Source organism: Corapipo altera, unplaced genomic scaffold, assembly GCF_003945725.1.
Source record: "Corapipo altera isolate COAL_440 unplaced genomic scaffold, ASM394572v1 75, whole genome shotgun sequence".
Classification (NCBI taxonomy): domain Eukaryota; kingdom Metazoa; phylum Chordata; class Aves; order Passeriformes; family Pipridae; genus Corapipo; species Corapipo altera.
This window is the reverse complement of record NW_020884887.1, coordinates 15,563,022-15,575,292: the sequence shown is the minus strand read 5'-3', so window position 1 is coordinate 15,575,292 and position 12,271 is coordinate 15,563,022. Positions and strand designations below refer to the sequence as shown.

General features: G+C 39.9%; 1 protein-coding gene across 6 annotated transcripts in view; it reads left to right on the top strand.

Annotated features, from left to right (window-relative positions):
• The window catches only part of GABRB2 (gamma-aminobutyric acid type A receptor beta2 subunit), a 151,003-nt gene that overhangs the window by 69,425 nt on the left and 69,307 nt on the right, over positions 1–12,271 (top strand). The window lies entirely within an intron of this gene.

Here is a 12,271-nt window from a genome sequence, read left to right as displayed (position 1 = left end):
TGAACCATTTCTAACTCTTCTGGCTCTTAATTTAAAACCATGATTAAAAGCCTAAAAATAAACCCCATTCCTTGCCTTTCTTAATGCTATTCTTTTTATTGCTGTATTCTGTATAACTGATGATATTCCAGAAAAAAAAATTAAATTAAGTATTCTAAGGACAGATAAATTTTTCTTTTTTTTTTTTCAGTACAATTATGGAGATAAAATGCCATTTTTAGTGCAGTTCAGACACTTGCATTAAGAACAGATAAGACTGTAAATATCATTTGAAATACTAATTCAGGATTAAAAGTCTGGTTTGGAATTGCTTCCTCAAAGGAATTGAAATAGGAAATACAAAATGAGGATTAGAGGAAAAAATGGAAAATGTATATGCTAGATGAATTGGTAGTTTAACTGATATATTTTATAAGTATTTTTGTTTAAATATTGTATTGGTTTGTATGAACCAGCTTTCTGATTTTCCCTAAGAGGTGTGACTTGAAATGTTCTTATTGTTGTGTGTGCCTGTTTGGAGAGTGGGGACTGGAGAAAGCAGCAAGAGAGCTTCACTCTTGAGGAGGTCTGAAGACTGGGGCAGATGTCTGGTTAGCAATGTTTGCAGGAAAAACAATTACCCAGAAAGTGATTTAAAAATCTTGCTGCCAGAGGTGACTGAGAACCTGGCTGGGAGGTGACAAAACAGAGGGCAGGCATGGTTTGGGTTAACAATGGCAAATGCAGAGCTGCTGCTTGGATTTGCCATTTGTGTTGTTCCAGGTGTGGTTCCTGTGGGAGCAGGAGGCTTTGGCACTATGGCTTGGAGCAAGTCTGGAGTTGGTTGTTGTTCAGTGGAGCCTTGAAGCAGAGTTGTAGTTTAAAGTGAAATATAAACCACCTTCTTACCACACATCTGTGTTACTGCAGTGAGAGCAAGAACAACAGTGGATTCAGCCTGACTTTCAATTTAAGACTTTGAAATCATAATCTTTATTTTTCAGAGTAAATTAGAAATAGATGAAACATTTCCTCCTTTTCATTAAACATAAATAGCAAATCAGTTTTAATATCTTTTATGAGATGTGATAAAGTGAAATGGTGTCTGTTTTTTACTTAAAGCTGTTTAATGTAATTAGAGGAAACATTATTACTGCTTGGATCCTTTATTACCCAGGGTTATTTTCTTCAATACTTTCAATCACAATATGGTATCTAAAATGGTTTTATAGTAATTCCACGTGTTTGGTTGGTTTGGGTTTTTTTCTGTTGTAGAACTTTTGCACAACCCAAAGTTAAAGATCTTTAGACATTTTTTTTTCTGATCAGGAAATAATTTTCTAGTCCTCTGGTATATCTAGCAATGTCAGATTTGGGATTATCCCTGTAAGACTCTGCTGGGTACATCTCAAGTGTTGTCTTTGCCCTGAGAGGGATGGGAACTCTGCATTGTTCCTTTGCTGTGCTGAAATGAGCTGTGCTCTGAGGGCAGTGGCAGGATGAGCATCCCTTGGCCCCCCTGCCCATCCCCAGCATCAGGGACTGCATTGGCTCCAGCCCTCCTGGAACTGCAGAGCCCAGAGGGAACGACCCCTCTTGTTTCTCAGACAGTCAGAGTGTTGTGGTGCAGACTGTGGCACATGGACAGACACCTCAGAGATGAGGACATGGCAAGAAAACCCCTTCTTTTGTGTCCTAATCATTAATGATCCATGGATGATCCACGGTCATCCTTTTGTGATGGAATGTAGAGGATCCCTTCTCTTCCTCCTCCTCAGCTGAGTAGGTGAGAGAGGCTTTCTGGCTGAAATATCTTACAAACCCTGGGCTGGCTGGGGCAGATGCACTGGTGGTATCGTGACAGGATTGTTTGAGGGATCATATTCTGCCTTTGCCTTCACTGGACCCTGTAGCAATCAGTGATCTGAGTCTGATAGTAAGGTTTCAGTTTTATAGCTTTAAATAGCTTTTTCTATTTATTTCATCTAAATCCAATTGAGAGTTAATGTCATTTCAAGTGTCCACAGTACTGATATATTTAATGCCTGCTTAGTAATAATTTCCACATATCTTAAAAATGCCTGCTTAATTGTGTTTTCCACATATCAGCTAGAGAATCCCAGACATTACTATTTTTCTGAAAATCACTACTACTCTTGCTTTGTTATTTACCTTTGCTTACACTTGCAGTCACATATTCTTACTTTGTGTTCTACTAAAGTGAGGTTCCTGTAAGTATCAGTCTTAAATTTTTTTACCGCCTCTGTTGATAACCAAGTGTGTACATACATCACATGCACACACACACGTGTGTTACTGTGAATTTGGCTGCATTTACCCTGATTGCTGTGACCAAATGCACTGAACTGCAGGGGATCTTATTAATGTAAATGTAACTAGCCCATTCTTTTATGTCCCTGTAGTTTAATCTCTATTTCATACACAAGCAGTGATCCCTGAACATTGTTCTTTTTGGTTTTGTGAGCCCATACATGGTATTCATGTCACATCTGATCAGACCTGACACTGTGAAGGTAAATTCCAGGAAGGACCAGGAGGCACTTTGGGAAGCACCTGGATTGTGCTGTCACTGAAAGAGGGGAGGGAAGAGAGCAGTGGCTGCTAATGGCTGTGGACATCTCTGTGGTTGGCATGTTGTCCTCACAGCTGCCCTGGGCATGCTGCAGGCACTGGGGAAAGGCAGAGCTGAATTCTTGACCATTTTTTTACAGAGAACATGACAGACTGGATACTTTTAGGTTAAGAAGGATTTTTGTTTCTGAGGGATATCTGCCAGCTATCTGTGCTTTGGGAAAATGTTTTCTTTCATGTTATTTTCATATTCCATCTGGCAAGAAAATTCTTTGCTGCCAAGATCAGGACATTCAATAGATGATGTACTTAAATCACCTAAATGGTAGAAAATTGTAAACATATAGTCTTAAATGAAGAGTCATTACAGGGAAAATTGCTATGTTGGTAGTTAAGATGACTTGCAAGAGGATATTAGTGATCTGACAACATATATAAAACAGTAAATTTAGAGATTTGAATCTAGGATAACATTTTACAGTAGGGTGAGCAAAGCTTGAATAAGATATGCAGTCAGAACTCAAGAAAAAAAGTGGTTTTAATTAAATGTCTGTATGTTAAAATATCTGGTTTATATGATACACTGAACAGAGATAGGTGCTACAGTAAAGAAGTTTTGTTATTTTTAAAATTTATTTATATATATATGTAAAAAATTTCCTCTGACTTTTGACATCAAATCTGTTCTAAAATGCAGATGGAAAGTTCAGCTCTCTTCTGCTTTATTCTGTATAATTCTGGGGAAGAATCTCTTTTCTAATTTCTTCATCCCCTGAAAGTACTGGAAGTTCTCTGAGGTTTTTCCAGGGATGGAATACAAGGTTTGAGAGGGGTGACGAGCAGGAGCCTCCTGTTTGCCAGTTTAGAATGCTGGGTGTCAGTGTGGCTGGAGAAGGGGCTGCAGCCAAGGCTGCTCAGGTGGCTCTGCAGCATCAGCAGTGCTGGCTCTGCCTCTCCCACACTGGCCCTGTCCCTCCCCAGAGCTGACACTGCCGTGCCCAGGGGCACTGGGTGCTGCTGTATCTCTTCAGTGGGATGGGTTTATGCTTTTTGTAACTGGTGTTTGTGGGTGTTTTTCACTGAAAAATAGAATATATACAGAACTTGTGCTGAGGGGCCGCCTCCTGGGCGGGGGTGACGTTCCCATCCTTTCAGCCAGCAGGAAAACCAAAGGAAGTGGAACAGAGCAGTTCTGTCAGAAAGAAAAGATTTGTCCCATTTGAAAGCCCAACAGTTTTACTTGCCAAGATCCATTTAATACATTGCCAACTCTAAGTTTCCAAGCCAGCCAGCAATAATTCCTACTTGACTGATGGAACACAGTAATCTCCCATAAATGAGAGAATTATGTGTATGATGGGCTTGCTTTGTCTTCTCTCTATTTCCTGCTACCAGCATTGAGTCACATGAATCCAAAATAGTCCTGGATGCTTGGATTTTGTGTTGTCTCATCTGTGCCTTCTGCTGTCTGCTCACTCAGTTTCAGCTGCTTAGAAATTTTCACTGTTGCAAGTAAAATAGATTCGCCCACACTTTGTTCTGTTAAAATAGCCTTGGGCATTTTTGTTGTATTAATAAACTCGTTGAGCAGTTTAACTTCTCATATTCAGCTTATTAGCTACAAAATCTGATGGACAGTTTGCCTTTCCAAATGTCTTTAGTTCTCAGACCATGCTCTTGGACAGGTGAATTGCTCACACCATCTATCCTTCAGTAAATCATCTGATCTTTATTTTTGCTACTTTTTGCCTTTTTATCTTATTTTCTTTTTTTTTCTTTTCCTCCTGATAAGTCTTATTTCTTAATTAAATTCTTCAGGATAATTTGGAGGTAAACTTCCATTGCCCAGTTTGAAATCCTTTGTGCTGGCTGGAGCCCTGGCAGTGTTCAAAGCCAGGCTGGAGCAGCCTGGTGTGGTGGGAGATGTCCCTGCCACGGCAGGGGGGATTTGGGAGCAGATGATCTTTAAGGTCCATTCCAATGCCTAAACATTCTGTGATTCTGTGAATTAAAGTTATGTCTTTGCACTGCCTATAATATTTCAGATATCCATGTTATTACAAAATTTCCTCTGCAAGAAAGTGAGAGATCTCTCCTACTTTTTTGCTACAAAATTATATTTCCAGAAGCTGGGCAGAAGTTGTTTAAAGGCTTTTAATGCTATTCATGCCAAGCAAAAAATTTTCTCAAGATCTTTCTAAGTGGGGATTTCAGGAAGGATACAAAGGACCTGGCCTTCTTTTCTGAGGGGAGGATGTAACTTTGGGTGCTCTGTTCTTGACCCTGCTCCTGTCAGGGGGTGGGTGTTCCAGCACATGGATGTTTCTCTTGGCTTTGCAGCCTCCACTCCAGCTCGGGCTTGTGTAGCCTCAGGGGAGAAAAGGCAATAAACCCTCCAGTGAGGTGCCCTGTAGCACAGAAAGCAGAGGTGGCACCTCAAAGTAGTGTTGCCATTCTTTAAAATAAATAAATAAATATTATGCATATTTTTATGAGGGTGGAGAAAGTGTCAGCAGCTTTCTGTTGCCCCAGTTAAATATACAATTTTTTTTTAATGTTGGATATCACTTCTTGCCTCTCTTTTTACCTCCTGTGAACATATAAAACTAAATTTCTTAAATGACAATAAGGCACATACAGACATTGCAAAAAGTAATTTGTTTAAGACTTGTTTGAACATGAGAATCTCAGCCTGTGAACAAGTGTTTCTGTTGTGTTAACTGAGTAATTTTTGTATGGCAGTGCTCACATTTACAGATGCAATTACTGACTTTGCCAGCACTTGCCCAAGGTAATTCACAGTCAGACATGCTGTTGTTTCCTTCGGCACAAGAAATGAGGTGAACTGGATTTCTGTGTCCAGGTTTTCAAGGTTGTCAGCATACATACACATGTGTAAGAACCCTTAAATCTTGGGTGCACACATTCAAAGCAGGAACTTTTTCAAAACTTGTAGAAATAACTGCCAATTTAGTAAAACTTAATTTCAAATAGAAGTCATGTAACTGTTGTGAACACTTTAAAAAATTGGAATACAGTACAATTCCGTAGGATTTTGAGTACAAAGCATCATCTGCCTTAACAAGAAGGCATTACCAGCCCAGTGTCATCCTTTGGAAATCCTGGGGCAGGACGAGTGAGAGCAGCTCTTGTCCCGTGAGTCAGCACAGATCCAGGCTCGGGAGAGGAACTGGGAGCCCCCAGTGGAGCTGAAGTGAATCAGTTGTTGTTTTAAACAAACCCGGGCTCAGCTCCAGCCCAAGGGGTGGGCCAGAGTCTGCTTTTCCTTCTCATGCAGATAGTTCTGGTGAAGGTCCCAAGGAATAAAGCACGGAATTAGAACTGTTCTTTCCAACAGTGTATAAACTGAAGACCTGGACACGAAACAAGTCCTGCAGCTTCTCTGCTCGGTTCTTGCATTTGTTAAATTGCAAAGCTAAAACGTGCCTTCTCACAGGGGTGTTGTGAAGATTAATTAATTAGTTTGTAAAGTGCTTTGATCCCATAAAACACTCCATAAGTGCCAGGCATTATTATGAAGAATTATAAAATGCCAGCCCAACGTGCACCTTGGGAAGGCTGGTTTGGAGATACAAATGTGCTGCATCCTCTGCAGGATCACATTGTTCACTCCTCCCACCCAGCAGCCCATTCACAAAACGAGCCAATTTTAGGAAAGATGCAATTTTTGGAATAAAAAGGAGATCACCGGCTGTCATAAATATCTTTTTCAATTAAGGGCTTATAGATTAAATATGCATTTTGCTGTAGGATTTGGAATGGCATCATTTCACCATCCATCCTCAGCAGCAGGGAGGGTATTTGTAGTTTGAATATCTCCACTATCTGGTGGAAAACAATGATATCTTTCTATTTCAGTTCCTTTAACAGATTTTAAGTATGGGATAAGTATTCAGAAAGGTCTTTTGCTTTTATTTTTTATGAAGTGGCTGTTAAATCATTAGTATGTGAATAATTAATTCAATTAAGCGTAATAAGAAAAAAGCTTTAAGTCACAGGAATCTTTTCCATTAAAAGCCCTATTATCCAAGATTATTACATTACATTGAAGTGAAAAAAAATCTGAGTTTTATTGCCTAACAGGCAGACTGTGGCATTTGCTCTATATTAGCAAGAAAAACTCTATCAGCTGTAGAACCATGTAATAGTTTAATTTCTCTGAGGGCACTGCATATTCCAAAAACAAATAGAGGTCATCAAACATTTAATCTTAAATTAAAATTTAATAATTTATATAATTTAGAATTACAGCAATCTGTCATTTTCCTGCTGTAATGTTTTTAATCATATCACATTTGAGCTGGTAGTTGGTGATGCTGAGAATGGAAATTTTCACATTGAAAAGTCTCAGGATGCTCTGCCCAAGGCTTGGCTGATGGGATGGATGCTAAATGTGTGTATACACACATGAGCTTAAATACATGCTGTATATTTGATATATAAATACAGTTTATTTGTGTATGTATACATTCTACTTCCACATATTTTTTTGACTAAAACTGGTAAAATCTGAGATGGAGGCCATAAGTAGGGGCATGTGTAAGAAAATCTAAGTTATGACACTTTGTAAGTGTCTTTATAAGTAAAGGCTTTATAAGTAAAGTCCCCCTGGGTGGGCTCTGAGCACTCGATTGTTTCTGAGCAGCTGCCAGAAAAGAGCAAATCTTGGGGTCCCTGAATTATTCTCATGTCTGAACTGTAAATCCACAGTCAGCATTTCCCAAGGAGGGTTTGCCACAGTGCCTTCTCCTCCTCAGCTTCTGAATGGAGAAGTCATTATGTTTTCTCCATCTTGCATCATTCTTGAGAACAGTTTTTAAAAACATTGCAGTAAACACAGGTATCAAATACACCTGACATCTTTCAGCAATTACAGTTTCTGTGGCTCCTGCAGCTGTGCCAGTCACCCCACTGTGCGTCCACAGCAATTCCATCCCAGTTTTCCTGCTGCCTGATGGCTCCCAGCTCCTCCTGGTTGTTGCCCAAACAAATGCTTACAGCTTTATAGGCATGTTTGCATTTACTGACAGGGGTCTCTCTCAGGCCTGTTTTTTAAGACTCTGACAGTTTGAAATATTTGTTCCAAAAATTTATCTTGAAAAGTGAAAGGCACAGAAAAGCATATGACCTTTTCATGGGGAAAAAAAAATCTCCTTTTCCCAAAGCCCTTTGCAGGGTTGTAAAGCCATTGGGGATTATAAAGCTAACATTGGTTTCCACTTAGAAAATGTGGTGATAGACCTTACCAGTCACTGCGAGGCTAAGGTGGCTTTGCTGTAGGTGTTGCGTGTCAGCTTTTTTCCTGTTTAAAGTGGTAATAGAAAATTTACTCAGTATATATTGAACAATGTTATGGTGCATTCTCTTCAGTGTCAGAATGGAGAGAAGCAAGGAACATGTGGCTGTTGGGGAAACTCTTGGAAACCTCAGGTTCACTGGCATTAACTAAAACTGGTACAGTATGATTAGGACCAAGTGGTCTAGCACTTATTTTGCAGGCTTCCCTCATGGATCATAACTTTTCTAAACCACTTCAGTGTGTTATTTCTGTCCATCCCAAACCTGTCCCGTTTGGAAATACCTGGATAAACATCAGAAATGTTGGAGCTAGAAGGAAAAAGTTCTTTATTACAACACTGACATCCACAAATTCTGTCCCTTTTTTTTTTTCTTGTTATTTGCAATTGTGACTTCATTGTTTTGCTAGTTTTTACAGCAGTTGTTACTGGTAGAAATGCTAGCAAAAATTAGCTAACAGTAGATCTTTGTAAGAAGTGAGTTTTACAATAATAGCCATGTCCCTTAAGAAGGCAGTGTAGCTGATACTGCACAGGAGCACAGTTCAGAATGCTTCTGCTTGTGTGGGAAAGTGAGAAAACATGAATTTACTGTGATCATACAGCTTGCTACAATCTGCCTCATAGATATTTTTACCAAAATATTCCAAATTTCAGGCAATGAAAACTGCGTGGAAATCCCCTGAACTGCAGGGTGTTTGTATGTGGTCAGCTGAGGAGGGAAATTATTTTTAGCCCTTGCTGATAAGCTCTATCCTTTCAGGGAGATATCATCACCTGTGTTTTCATCTTATCAGTCCTGTCTAGAAGATGCTCCTGTCTGCTCCATTTGGTGCTCTGTGTACAAAGCAGAGATGGTCATCAGGGCACGAGATGGAAAACAAGACAAAGGCAAGGAGGCAAATACTGAATATTCATCCCCCCTTCTATTTTTAATTATACACATTAAGAGCTTATTTCACAGTTCTGTCCCAGACTACCTTTTATTCTTGGCAAGCACCTGCGAGTCCAGCTCTGTGCATCCTTCAGCCTTGGGCTGTTCTGCACAGGGGTCTCAAAGCACACCCAATATTCCATTGTGGTTATCCTGAAGTGCCTTTGGATGTTCTCTCATAGTGTCAGTGCTGCTGCAGAAATGGCAAGTAGGACAGAGAGGAGATGACTTTTGTTGCTGTTGGATTTTTAAAGAGGTGATAGAGTAGCCATAAGAAAGAGATGCCATGAGTGATTTTCCTACAACTTTGCTATGCCTTCCAGAAATACCTTCAAGAGCTGCAATATTTATCTGCAGAAGAACTGTGTAAGGACACTGCTGTGTGTTAAAGAAACATCCACCCCTTTTCCCAAACAAATGGAATAGTTTATTGCCTTTTGAAAGAAGAGATACTGAAGATACAGTCAAGATTAATTACTTTTTCATTGCCTTTTGTCTTCAGCTTCTGAGGCAAGGTGGTTTTATGTCATAGAGAAGACACAGTATAATTTCAGGAAAATTATTTGTACATTACTAAAACTGTAGGATATGGATAAAATGTTGAAGGCTGGTGTTCAGAAAGGTGTTCCTAATTTGCAGTTATCTTTTATAATAGAAATACAAAATACTCAGCCTTGTTTTGAAGGGTCCTGAGGTAATTTCCAGATACATATAATGCAGGATTCAGAGTTAAGATGTTTTTAAAGTGTTTCTTTAGCTTAAAAAAAATAAGAAAAACAACTGAAAAATCTGAGGAGGCAAGTTCCAGTTGAGACGAAAATCCAGTTGATTGAGAGTATAAAGATCTTTGTACCCAAGGATTGGGAGGAACCCTTTCCCCTGTCGAGGTGGTTCTGTAGGAACCCCCTGATGCTGCAGGTGGGGCCCCACTGCAGGAAATCAGCAGCACCTGCAGTTCCCATCTCAGGCCTCTTTTCTGCTCCTGCTTCGGTACAGACCCAGAACTTACCTCATGGCACCCTTTCTTTTCTTATACTGAACATTTCACATTATTTCCAAAACCATCTGAAGTTTGACCTGTGGAGATGTCTCAGAGTCCAGTCCTGTGCTGGTATGGTTGGTGTTCTGGTGGCTTTTTCTTTTTTGTTGTTTTATTTTGTTTTGGTTTTTTTTTTCTGTGTTAATTTTTTTTTCCATGAGTACTGCAGGTATTTTTCATGTATTGAAGGATTGCCTCCTATTCCAACTGTCTTATCTGGTCACAGCTTGTCTGCTTCACCTCCTTTAATTTTCTTTAAGGTTAATCTTTCCATTTTATTTCAATACAATTATATCTATGATTTATAGGATTGCTGGGAAAATAGGCTGTGTCCTGGTTCTAGAAGTAGTGGTAAGATTGAACAAAGCACTGACATTGTGAGCAGTGGGGACACTGCCCCACAGAACTGAGGACAAGTGAAAGGGCATGGAGAGTAATATTGTTTAATGTCAAGAACGAAGGTAAATATTAAGTGTTACCTCTGCTATTCATTATAGATATTACAGAACCTTATTATGGATATTAGATCAACAGAAGTCAGTTAGGAAATACACGACTAATAGATGCAGTACCTGAGCTGTACAGCTTCAGATAGGCAAGATAATTATGAATCTTATGAAAGAAAGAAAACATTGATAAAGCAGGTTTTTCACATTGATAACTTTTTTTTTTAAGTTGTTTGTCACTGCAATAGGTAACAAAAATGGCTGTTGTTTGGATCTGTGTATTGGGTTTTGTCTTATGTGTTAGGTATGTTACTTGTGGCCAAGCTGATAATCCCAGAGGGTTTGCTGGGAATAGCTCTGAATACCACTCCTGTAATCCTGGATGTGGCAATGGGGGTGGGAATGTGGCAAATTTAGTATTGTGCCCATGGCACAATCCAAAGGGTATTTCTAGAAATAAAGTATTCTTATACTTTGAGACTTTTAGAATTCCATTTTGGTTGAGAGAAATGGAATTGGATGTGAGGGTTCGTTCATGTTCATTAGTTTTGACAGGGATGAGCAAGTGAAAAATTTTATTCCTTGCAGTTATTTGTTGTTCAACAGCTCCTACCAGCCCTGGAAAATAAAATGTTCTGAGTGCTTTTTAAAAGATCCTGATAGTTCTGGCCTAGTGTGACAAATAATCTATTGTCTTCCATTCTGGAAGAGGGATATCAGTTAAGAGAACAGGGTTTCAGCTCTGCATCAGAGGATTTATCTACTAAAAAAGCTTTAGTGAGGACACTCTATACCCAGGAACATGGGAGAGTTTCCACTTGGGTAAACAAGTCCCTCTCAGTGTTGGCACACAGGGTCAATGGTAGCAAAAACATTCCCCTTCCCTACTGGAGCATAACTCTGTATTATTTTCAATATGGAGTAGTAATGAAAATACCCTCCCCCAATTTTTAATTGATCAAATATATTCTTAGCACTGACCACTTTGCTGTGAAAATGTGTTTTCTTCTCCCCTTCTGGCTTTGTTTAGGTTTACTGTTCTGCCTCATCCCTGTGTGCTCATCCAGGCCTCCTGATCAGCAGTTTTCTAATGCAAAGTTTGTACAATCTCTCAAACTTTTGGAAAGCCAGTGTGTTTTTGTGGTCAGTTTTTCATTGAATTATGCCTTTTTTATCCCCTGAGTTATTGTTTTTCTCTAAAATTTGGCATGTGCTCTGTTTTCTTTTTCTCTGTATTGTAGGGGAGGGGGAAGGGAGAAGGGTGTCCTTGGATTAATAGCACTGAACTGTCAGTGTATCTTGATGTCACGCTGCTGCTTCCTGACTGCTCCTTCCAGTGCAGGGTTCTCATCCCAACCCATTTTGGAGCCCATTTTTAGAGCATTGTTTTGGAGCCACTGTGACAGCTTCAGGAACTGGGGAATTTTACTTGGTTTGTCTAATGAAGATTAGGATCTTGGCTAATGACTACACAGTCATAAGAGATGATGCTTTTCCTCCTACTCCCTTGTTGCTTAGAGCATATATTAATGGTGCAGATGGCAGTGGCTGAGCTGTGTGATAGTTGGCTTTCCATCTCCTCCTCTCGTGACATTTACACCATGCAGAGAGGGTGTCTTGCCATCTCCTGAGTTATGGAGATTTGTGATTCATCACCTGCCTTTTAAATCCAACACTGTGATTGCATCTCATTGCTGAGGCAGAGCTTGGACGGGCACTTTCTGCTTTTAAACACACCTGTGCCAAGCTTTGCCTGAAACCTTCAGGGACATCCCAGCCAGGAGCACTGAGTGTTCATTCCTGCTGACAACACGTGGAACCTGCAGGGCCTGGTTTGTGTGTGGAACTGTAAGTCCTCCTTTATACCTTCAGAAGATTCACTGTTAGTCTGTGACCTGACCAGAACTTCAGCCAAGATTCACAGGTGCTGAGGGTTCACTGAAACCATTCACAGGTGCTGAGG